This window comes from Prosopis cineraria, unplaced genomic scaffold (assembly GCF_029017545.1).
Source record: "Prosopis cineraria cultivar Desert tree isolate PC_DT_omini unplaced genomic scaffold, ASM2901754v1 PC8, whole genome shotgun sequence".
In the NCBI taxonomy this organism is placed as follows: Eukaryota; Viridiplantae; Streptophyta; class Magnoliopsida; order Fabales; family Fabaceae; genus Prosopis; species Prosopis cineraria.
In genome coordinates, this window is record NW_026555339.1 from 19,364,315 (window position 1) to 19,376,686 (window position 12,372).

General features: G+C 31.5%; 1 pseudogene; it reads right to left on the reverse strand.

The window, feature by feature from the left end:
• Positions 1-616: 616 nt before the first annotated feature.
• Positions 617-1,216, reverse strand: LOC129317976 (uncharacterized; annotated as a pseudogene).
• Between the last annotated feature and the right edge of the window lie 11,156 nt (positions 1,217-12,372).

Sequence of the window (12,372 nt, forward strand, 5' to 3'; positions counted from 1 at the left end):
TAATTACTATTATATGCTATGATTGTATAGTGATTCATGGTAATGTTAAGACGGATATTACATAATTGCATGACATCAATAAAATTGAAATATCCAATAGACCAAAGTGATTAGTTTCTCATAGCTTATCAAAAAGAAAGGACAATAAAATGTGAAACATGAATGATTAAATATAGCATGGAAATATTTAAGGGTTGTCATTTTGGTTGTATATATTTCTACCATTTCTGGTTCTATTCCAAGCATTCTGCCTTTCATATATGCTTGGTGGTACTTCTTAGCATTTATGTCAATTTCAATGCAAATACTTTCCGGAGATCCAAATCAAGTTGATTCCAGAGTATAATATGATTCAACAGATATTGTAGCATTTTGCAAAACCACTAGTACAAGTTCCTCGATGTCAAAAATAGAGTCACACTTCTTGCAAAGAATTCTAAGTATTATTGCCCAGATTTTCTTCCCCCGCCATGATAAAAGGCAAATACAAGGCGTATTTACATAGTCAAATATTGAAGAAAGAGTTCATGGATGAATTTTCATCTAACATAATGAAACTAAAATAAGAGGAAAAATCAAGCGTTCAATCCAAATCTTACTAGCCAAGTTTATCCTTCTATTTTTCTACAAAAGATATGACATTTTCCAAATACCGTAGAAGCTCGATTCTATCCTTGTTAGTCATATATTGTTGCAAGAAAATGCATAATTCATTATTTATCCCCCTTGACTTCAAGTACTCCCAACATTTCTCCTGAATTTCAGTATTGAGTCCTGAATCAGTGATTGAACAAGAACAGAATCACTAACAATTCCAATTAAGAAAATTCAAATCAGCTATAAAAAAATTTCAGTTTCAAAGTAGCTTGTAACATACCAAACCTGAAGTCAAGACACATGTAAGGTATGACGTGCGTCAAATCACGCCTTAGTATGTGAACTCTTTGAATTTCTAAAGATTCTGGCCATGCTGAGAACACAAATTCCAATTCACTGCCAAACTCTTCCTTTGAAATATCCACAAGTAGATTAATGTGAAGACGAACATCACCCCAGAACTGTCATCTTCAAGCTTAGGAACCTGTGCACACCCATCAAACGTGGTAGCTTCAATTTTTATTTCTTCTTTGTCCCCAAAACTCCCCTTCATTGTAATCAACTGCTCACCTAGTCGATCTTGAACAGTGAATGAATTGAATTTTGTCATAGGCTGCATTGTTTAGGAAAAAAGACTTTTTTTTAATGAAACAAGCAGGATACTTTCCAAGTTGTTTAACAATGATGGAAAGTTAAAAAATACAAGGAGAAAGATGAGAACAGTATTGAATACAATGATATATCATAACTATTGATCTGAAAACCCGCTTTCATTTTCTTTTCCAATATTGCATAGTCTCTCACAATTTTCATGATGATACAAGTATGGTAATTGTAACTTCATGAAAACTTTCTTTAATTTCATACTTAAATCTTTACTTGGGATAACATAGACTAAATCAGACCAAGGAAGGATGTCAAAATTGAGTTTTTATTTGAACGAATTTTAGAGGGTTTGGGGCATGTGAAGAAAAATATTTTACATGCTAGGTATAAAAATTCCTTTAAAAACATGTATAATAAAAAACCATACATAAATATACACTTGGTAAAAATTAAGAGTAATAGCCAGGTCAATGGATACCCTGACCATTATAATTAAAAGGAATCAAAAAAGAAAAAAATTTATATTCAAATTTAACAACAAAAACCCTTCTAAATATGAATATGATTTTTTTATTATAATTAACCCCAGTCAATGAATTATCAAGTCCACTGCTCACCTGATCAATCTTGAACAGTAAATTATGTTTGGCATGTGATTGATTTGGAAAACAAGCTAATTTTTTTTTTTTTTTTGGAAAAATTACTGAGAAATCTTAAATAAAGATTTCAATTACCTTGAAGTCCCATAAAATATATAAACTGCTGCCAAGTCTTAAATCCTATATAATTATAACTTAGTAAATTAAAGGAAAATGACAATTTAATATCAAACTTATACTCAAGTTATCATTTTTTTTGACCAAGATATAATTCCATATGATTTAGGATTTGAGAGTATTTTATGCATTTTATAGGGCCTCTTGGTAATTAAAATCTTTACAAGAAACCTTGGAGTAATTTTTCCCATTTTTTTTCTGTTTATTTTTTGAAACTGTTGCTGTTAAAGTAACATCTCATCAATTACCCTCGTTCATAACAATTCAATTGACTAGGAAGCAAACTCAATATACATATGAAATAAAATAGAGCTTGAGTTATATGTATGTATGCATATATGTATGTATGTAAGAGAAGAGGAGAAGAAATACTTTGGTAGACTAGATATATCACGTCATTTATAGTCTGTCTAATAAAAATATGACATTTACATGACATTAGATATAAATTAATTTTGATATTAATGATAGTAGGATAACAAAAGGTAAGAAATAAAATGTGCATTTTGTTGTAAAATAAAATCAACTTAAAAAATATCATGCAAGATTTTATTTAGATTACTTGAAGCATTGTAATTAAATAGATCACAAATGATATGTTGCATCCGATCTACTTAAGTATTTTTTAGGAGAAGAGAGACTTTTCCCCTTTTATTCAATTCGTACTTAAATATAAACAAATATTGCCGTTTTACAAGGTTTAAAGGAGTTGGTTATGTATCTTAGTTATGTGTGATTAAATTTTCCCTAAAATATCACAGGTATTAATTTATAATAAAAATGCACCAATATATGCATGTGCACCCTTGTCTAAGGATGGAATTGAAAATCTTTATGAAATGCATATCAAAATGGGAGAATTTGCTTATATTTAAACCTAAAAAGTTGGAGTAAAATACATTGACCTCATTTCTATTTTGCTTAAATTTCAAAGACATCTGCCCCTTAGTTTAATAAAAAAGTAAACAATGTATTAAATAAAATTTTCTTTTTTTCTATTTTGGATAAAAATATTAAATTAAATTATCTATAAACTCTAAAAGTAATTTTTTTTAAAAAAAACTTAATCACTCATTATTAATTTTAACATTCAAGGATTAAAATATCTAATAGATCAAATTATAGAAGCTTAATTAAAATAAAATAAATTATAGAGATTTAATTTAAAATTGAAAAAAAAAAGCTATGAGAACTTATAGATTAATTTTTATTTTTTCTTTTAATAGAAAAAAGAGGTATTGCTGCCATTCCACATACAAAGTTATTTTCTAATTCGTTCTCTAGCCATGCGCGTTTCTTCCATTTTTGGATCTTGATTTAACACTTATAAATTAATAAGAGGATGGGGAAAAAGGGTGGGAAGGAAGAGGAGAGAATTCTCTCCCCATTTCTGCCTTTCATTTATGTTTGCTAATATTTATTATTCTCTTCATTAAAAATATAAGGCATTTTTTGAGAGATTGGATGTTAAAAAATATAAAATATTTTTAGTATTTTATGGTATAATTAATTTTTTTTCCAAAAGTAGCTATAATAAATAAGAATAAATATATAAAGATGTTTATTTTAAGGTAAAACACCTTATTAAATAAGAATAAATATATAAAGATATTGTTAATTTAAAGACAAATGACTATTTTATTGGAGGATAAGATTTGGTTAAAATACTTTACATTTTTTAATTGGACGGAGTAATATTTATGTCATTTCTAATTTTAATGCAAATCAAGATGATGATTCAGCAAGGAGGGGTGCCATTTGGCAAAGAAAACTCAACAAGTATAAGAAGTTCCTTGACCTCACAAACTGGTATAGTACTTTCTTACAAAGAATTCTAATGATCTCCTATTGTTCAACTTGCTTGATGTGCGTATAATGTTACATCGTCACATATCGAAGAGAAGGTATATGCATGAATTTTCTTCTGAGAAAACTAAAAAGTCGCAAATTCAAGTGTTCATACCAAATCTTACTGGTCAACTTTATCTTTCTGTTTTTTTACTCCAAAAGACTTGACATTTTCTAAATTCCACAGAAGCTGATCAATCCTATCCTTGTCATCAAGTACTCATGAATTTTTTTGCAGAATTTTGTCATTTAGATTCAGAGTCAAAGCTCTGGCTGAAAAAAAAAAAAAAAGATATAAAGTCAGAGTTAGAGCCAATCCTGAACCAACAATTGAACCAGAGCATATATAATCACTAACAAATTCACATTAGGAACCTTCAAATGATAATATTTTAACAGAAAATATTGGTTCAAACTTGCTTAATGAAAAAAATTTCCTATTAAAATTAGCAAGAGGCAGTCGAACTAGAATGGAATCACTAACAGATTCTGAACTCCAGCAAACTATTCACAATCAACCTTTAAAAATTTTCAACTATATATCATACATTTTTTTTTTTGTTTATGTGTACTAAAAAACATTTATAATGGGTCTTTTGGGATTCACAACTCAGTTATATACTAAATTTTTCATGCTACTATGTATAAAATTTCCTATTAAGAGGAACTTCCTATTAAGAGGAACTGCCTATTAAAATACCTTCTCAGCTAATTATAAATTCAATACAAACCAAGAATCAAAAAAAATGAAGTGATAGACTTAAATCCAAATGATACAGTAAAGTGAAGGCAAAAACAGAGCAATTGTAAACACAAATTTAATGTTTGAAATAAATTAATGACAAATATTTAAAATTCAAACAAAGAAAATAAGACAAGCACAAACATTAGTAAAGTTCATATATGTGCCATGCGAATAAATGATATCCATATAATAAAAGGAAGTCAAGTTTTGGAGGAGATATACGCAGAAGTCAGTTTGGGGCCGGGAGAGTCGGAATATATATCTTGAATATGCATTTAGTCTCGAGTTTGGCTACAACAATTTGTAAAAATCTCTATGGCACTTGTTCTAAACCTTGTACATGTTCTATCACGCGTGAGTTGCTGTGAAACATCAAATATCAATTCTTCAACGCAATTATCAAAATCATTAATGTGTGTGTGTGTGTGTGTGTGGCCATTAAAATTAGCGCACCATATTAAGCACTGAAGCAATACTATATCACGTCAAATTATATTAAGAAAATATATTAAATTTGTCATTTTTTGCCTCTCTTTTTTCAATTAACAAGGGATTCATCATGTGTTAGCACATTTAGTAAACCAATGAGCACTAGGTATGAGGTTCTCAAGTAAAATAAAGTTAATGCATGATATATATGTTTTCATTGTGAAAATATGATATGCATATAATCTCGGAATGCAGCTTACAATAGCACTCCAAAGAGAATATATACTTGAAAAGCAAAAACGTTATTTTAACTCTATAATAAAAGGAAGTTGACTTTTGGGAGCAAATGTGAACCTGCTTTATCACATCAATGGTAATCCGGTTTTTTCCAAGAAAAAATGGTAACCCGTTTGAGGACTGCTAGCCAGAATGAAAAAACAAAAAGAAGGTATAAAGAATCATTAGCTCCAGATAAGAAAAGCAATAGAGATGGGAATAAAGATGATGCGGCATGCAATGATCTTTGTATTCATTCCTTAAGTAGAGATTCTATACAGAAACCTAAATAATAGGATGCATACACATGTATAAAGAATTAGATAAAATACAAGGATATATGATACAAAAATAGTGTGTGCTATCTACAGGGCTTATGAGAAATAATCTTCTTATTAGACTTATCTGTATTGGGCTTGGGTATCTCCTTAAAATGCCCCCTCAAACTTGTGGCTGGTATTTTGACTAGCCCAAGTTTGACCCTAAAGCTCTAAAATTTTGAGTGAGAGAGGACCTTGGTAAAGATATCGGCTACTTGTTCTGAGGAGGGAACATATCTCACAACAAATTGGCAGGAAAGCACTCTGTCTCGAATAAAGTGAATGTCAAGCTTTATGTGCTTTGATCGCTAATGATAGACTGGGTTTGACGCTAACACAGTTGCGCTCAGATTGTCGCATCAGGCAATCGGAATATGTTTGAGCTTCAAACCAATCTCTGCAATCATCAACTGAAGCCATGCGAGTTCACACGCCAAATCTGCTAAAACTCGGTATTTAGACTCAGTGTTGGATTGTAAAACTACTACTTTTTCCCAGACCAAACAACCAGTAAATCTCCAAAATAAACACAATAGCCTCCAATGGATTGTCGGTCATCTACACATACTGCCCAATCCACATCAGAGAAACCTTGAAGTGTAAGGTGAGTATTTGGTTTAATGTGAAGTGATAAATCTCTTGTCCCCTTTAGATACCTTAGAACTCTTTTGATTGCTTGCCAATGTAAGTCTGTTGGAGCTTGTAAAAATTGGCTCAATTTATTTACTGCAAACATAACATCAGGCCTAATGTTGATAAAATACTGTAAAGCCCCCACAACTTGCCTGTAAACTGAAGGATCTTTAAGTGGAGTGCCATCATTAATAAATAAATGTCTATTTACAACCATAGGAGTTGGAACTAAAGCACAATTAGCCATACCAAACTTCTGTAACAAATCATTTATGTACTTCTCCTGCTTTAAATAAAGTCCAATTCCATCTCTATAGGCCTCAACACCTAAGAAATGATGTAGATGACCAAGATCCTTTAAAGTAAACATGGCATTTAGTTTTTGAGTAAATTTTGACAACATACCAATATCATTACTAGTAACAATGATGTCATCAACATAGATTAAGACAAACATAACTCTTGAGTTAGTCTTAAAGAAGAAAAGAGAATTGTCACACTTAGAATGAATAAAATTCTAACTAAGAATGATGTTTCTTAATCTATCAAACCAAGCCCTTGGGGCTTGTTTCAAACCATATAAGGCTTCTTTAACAAGCATATGATTAGAAAACTGCCTATCCACAAACCCTTTAGGTTGCCTTATGAAAACTTGCTCTTGTAGAAACCTATTTAGAAAAGCATTATTAATGTCAAATTATTTAATTGGCCACCCAAAGTGCACAACAACAGTGAGGATAAACCTTAAGGTTGAAGATTTTAAAACTGGACTACAAATTTCATCATAGTCTATGCTAGGATTTTATTGAAAGCCCTTTGCTACAAGTCTCGCTTTATGTCTTGAAACTAAACTATCTATATTATATTCAGTTTTAAACACCCATATACAATCAACTGGATGTTCTTGACCTGTGAAAGGGACCAAAATCTAGGTTTTGTTCAAGAATAAAGCATTATATTCCTTTGTCATATCTTTCCTCCATTTAGCAAATTGTGAGGCATCTTTAACAGATTTAGGTTCCCTATTCTCATCACACCATGCCACAGCCAAACCAATATAAGGAGTTTTAGGTTTAGTGATACTTGCTTTACTTCTTGTAATCATTGGATGGATATTTTCTTAAGAAATAGGGTTGCTTTGTTGACTTACTGAAAGAGTAGATTCAACTTGAGATGAATATGGATCAAGCTGCTCACTTGTTACAATATCTGATTGTGGTTGAATAGGTACATCTTGAAGTGTATTAAGTACACTAAGGATGACCTTGAAGTTTTTGAGTATTGTATGTGTCGTTCTACAGAAGAAATAGATGACGAGATAGAGTTGTATGGACACTATTGAGGAAGTGATGAAGCAAAAGGCTTAAAGAATACTTGAGGATAAACTTCCTCTTCAAGTATAGTCCGTTTATTAATGAATCCTGTAGCAAAAAGGAATTCTTGTTCATTGAATTCAATATGTCTAGGGATAAAAATTCTACTAGTAGAACTTAGACATTTATAGCCTTTGTGAGAATTATTGTAATCGAGGAAGACACATTTAGTAGTCTTAAATTGAAGCTTATTTTGATTATGAGCTCTTAGACAAGGAAAGCAAGCTGAACCAAAAACTCTAAGCATCTCATAGTCAGGATATTTAGTAAACAATCACTGAAAAGGAAAACCACTACCTAGTATAGGTATAGTCAGCATATTAATCAACTCTGTTGTAGTGTGAAAGGCTTCCCACTAATAGCATAATGGCATTTGGGCTTAAGCCGAAAGTGTTAATCCTGTTTTGACTATATGCCTGTGTTTTCTTTTAACTCTTCCATTTTGAGCTAATGTATGAGGACAACAATGTTGAAATAGAATACGTTCATCTTGTAAGAGCTTTGAAAATCTCTTATACTCACAACCCCAATCACTTTGAACAATTTTAATCTTTCTATCAAATTGTTTTTCAACAAAGTTTTTGAATTGAATGAACATATAGAGTGCCTCATCTCTTGTTTTTAAGGGAAAAATCAATGAGAATCTACTATAATCATCCAAGAATAACACATAATACTTAAATCCATTAGTAGAAGACAATGGCGATTGTCTCCAAAAATTTATGTGAATGAGTTCAAGAGGTTTTGATGCACGTAATGTTGACAGCTTAAATGGTAATGAATAAGACTTTCCAAATTTGCAAGAGTCACAAAATAAAGGTTCTTTATTAGAGGAGAAATTTAGATTACAATCCTTTCTAGTAGAATTCAAAATTTGGTCATTTGGATGACCTAACCTATAATGCCATATTCTTTTAGTGTCTCTAACACTAAGACTAGTATTATTTATGTTCTATAGAACTTCTTCAACCTCAGTAGGCAGCAGTAGACCAGAAACTCTTGATTCCTTCCTCTTCCTTTTAGTATCTACTTGATAAAGACCACCATCACTTCTCAATCCCTGTAGCATTGTCTAACTTGTTACCTAATTCTTCACAAATGTATCACATTTAGTCATCAAAACCATTGTGTCATTATCATCATTAAGCTAATGCTCAGTAAATTTATTTTAGCTTTAAGAGCATACAAAACATCATTTAGATTGACAGATTGATTAAGAATATTTTAAATCATAGTCTAACTAATTTTGTCGACACAAAGATTCTCTTCATTAGCTACAATAAGTTTAACATTATCATTAGTAGTCATTGCACCATCCAAAAGGGAATGGTCATTAGTAACATGATTTGTAGCCCCACTATCAAGATACCACGCTTCATCACGTACAGTCTTGGGTGTAGTATAAAAGGTAGAGTTGTAGTTGTTAAAAGTCAGGATTCCTACAACTAATGCTTGGTAGTGGAATAAAGTTTCATTCAATCCTATGAAAGCAATTTTCAACAAGATAATTGTGCTTTTTGCACAGCTGATAGAAAGGACGATTTCCATGGGTACCATGTCCTCGACCATGATATCCACATCTAGCTCGACCTCTATACTAGTTTAAACATAAAGAATCAGTAGCAAAGTTGGCAAACTAAGTAGAGATATTTAGCTAAGTGAATTGGTTCAGTTACTTTAAATAAGAGTTAAAAGTCATCAGGGAAGTTTGAAAATAAATCCAACTCAACTCCTCTTCAACTGAGCTAAGTTGAACAACGATTAGGTTATATTCACCATCAAGATTAGAGAGAATTTAAATCATCAAATCTATTGAGGGTACTGGACTCTCTGCAATAGCAAAGTTTTTAGCAATCATCTTCATCTTCATTAAATATTCCTCTATGTGCATCGCACCCTTCCTAGTATATTGCAGCTCAGCAAGAAGCATTAGAATGTATGCTTTATTTTGAGCTCCAACAAGCACTCTAGCTACACTCTACACTCTAGCATCGGTTGAGACATGTGCCATCTAGGAGGAGATATCAAGGGTTATAGTATTCAGTAGTCAACCAAAAAGAAGCTGATCGGCAGAGACCCAATCTTTGAATGTAAGATTCAGCTTGTGTTCATTATTTTCTATAACAAATTTCTTATGGCATGGATGAGTTCCATTAATAAATCCCTTAAGCTCATACCCTTTAATGATTAGTAGAACATGTATCGACCAAATAGGATAGTTAGTTTTGTCCAACTTGATAGAACAAAGTTGAGAAAGAGTGTTTGGCACTGAAGGGTTCCTTGTAAGTTGAGAAGTAGAGACGAGAGAGCTACTTTCTTTAGAGGGTGGTGTTTCAAGTGAAGAAGCAGAGGAAGCCATAAAATTAACTAACAGTATCTCTGATACCAAGATAAAAAAAGAAATAGAGATGTAAATAAAGATGATGTAGTGCACAGTGATCCTTGTATTCATTCCTTAAATAGAGATTTTGTACAAAGACCTAAATAATAGGATGCATACATGTGTATAAAGAATCAGATAAAATACAAGGACATATGATACAAAAATAATGTGTGCTATTTATTAGGCTTATGAAAAATAATCTTCCTATTAGACTTATCTATATTAGGCTTGGGTATCTTCTTAAGAGCTCTAATACCTTAAATCCCAAACAAGTTTTAAATCAAAATAAAGTAGAGAGAACATTTAAAAAAAAGAAGGGGGCTAAACAAATGGAACATGATAAAATGGTATACATAAAATAAAAGAAAGTTGAGTTACGGAGGAGACATGCACCTTATTTATCACTTCTCCTTTGGTATCTAATGGTTTCCTTCTCCATCTGGCATATTTCCTTTTGCAATCTTTATCAGAGGTTGGCTAATTAGTTTTACACAATAGAAGGCTCCAAAATCTCTGAGAAAAGGACATAGCATAGTTCCTTTGAATATAGAATTTAATTTTGGTAGCCAACATAATAACACAGATCTCAGTTTGGGGAGTTTAATGGTTGTAGGGGGAATAATGGCATTGCTACAATCCTCTCTAACTATTTCTTCCATCAAATCACAAGAATGGAGATAAATGTTTTTTAAGTTTTGGAGCAGTGATAGTAATTCCCACATCAACAGAATCCTCATCTTGCTGTATTCATGAACATCGAGCGTTATGAGGTGAGAAAATGGGGTACAGTTATGAAAGGATAGAGCAAATTGTGTGGCTATTTGTTTTAAGTCTTCCAAAGGTGACACTCGCTTATAATCAACTCATTAATATATCCTGGAAGCACCACTTTGCTTCCCAAATCAATACCACAAAAAAAACCATTTTTAAAGAATAGGCATCTATTGGTTCATCATCGAGACTATCATCAAATAACGTAGCTGAACTTAGATAATAATTTTTAAGCATGCAATCTTTGTATTGGAAACCTTCAACATAGTCATTAAACTCTTTAATGTCACAAAAGTTAGCTGAAATAACTTCTACATTTCTCAAACCTTGTAAATCTTGTGCCCTCACATCTATTGATTTTGGGAAAATGTTCAGTATAAGAGATTTCTAATTAGTCATTTTGGCTATCACTTTTCAACTGTCCTATATTATCTAGATTTAGATATCTAAGATTGACCAACAATTCCAAGTCACTAAGTACTTCAAGTATGGTGGTATTTGAAAGGTCTAATGATAATAACTGTTGCAATTTTACTAATGAAGGCATATAACTCAATTCTAAACAACCTAAAAGTAATAATGTGATGAGGCATTCCAAGTTAAAGACAGATTCAGCAAATGCTTGATGTCAATCTCTAACAAATCCAATACCTTAAGAGAAGGCATGTTGTTGACAAAATCATCTAGGATCCATTCAAGATAAAACATTACCATCTAAAAGCAATGTGGAAAGTTTAGAGGACTTAAGAGATGTGCCATCTATAATTTTATATATTTTATTTCTACTTAAGAAAAACTTTTTACAGATTTTCATGCCATTCACCATACTCCGGTATTTCTATCAAATTCACACCAGATTTGACCAAAATTTCATCAATCTTCTTTCCAATATTAATGGCCATGACCCTCCACAATTTAGGCATAATCCAATATTCTCCAGAATCACTTTCCATAAGCAAACTGTTATTCTTTAATTTCTCCATCATGATGTAACCTTCATTATATTGCATCTCCAATCTCTTTATCCCATCTATCCATTCCTCATGGAAAAATCTTCTAATCAAACATCTAAAATAACCATCATCACCAAAATATTTTTGCCCAGTTAATGCAAGGTACAAAAAAAAAATCTTTGCAATTTATTACTTAAACAAGCATAGTTAGATTTCAACATAGGAAATACCCTCTCCTTCATATCACTTTGCCCCTTAAACAAGTTTTGAAGGCATTCAAACAAATGACTCCATTCTCTTTTATCTTCTTTTCTTTCATGCTTCTTGCTGTCATAATGTCACACCCCGAAAATAGAGGGTGACCGACATGAGTGCGAACTAGATCACGTATTCCTGTAAGATTTAAAAATGAAAATTCATTCCATTTTCTAAAATGAAACAATCAAATCATATAAAAATTCTAACACTTGTAATATTAATTGTCGTAACAAGACTTTAATATTTTTGTAAAAATTTCAGCAGAACCTCCTTTATAAATAGGATATCTCGAAAATTCTACAACAAAATTTTTCATAAAATACAGTATCAATTAGGAGCTTAGCTCCTTCTCTATATATAGATCAAAATAAAATTCTAACAACAATCTATGTGGAGCACTAATC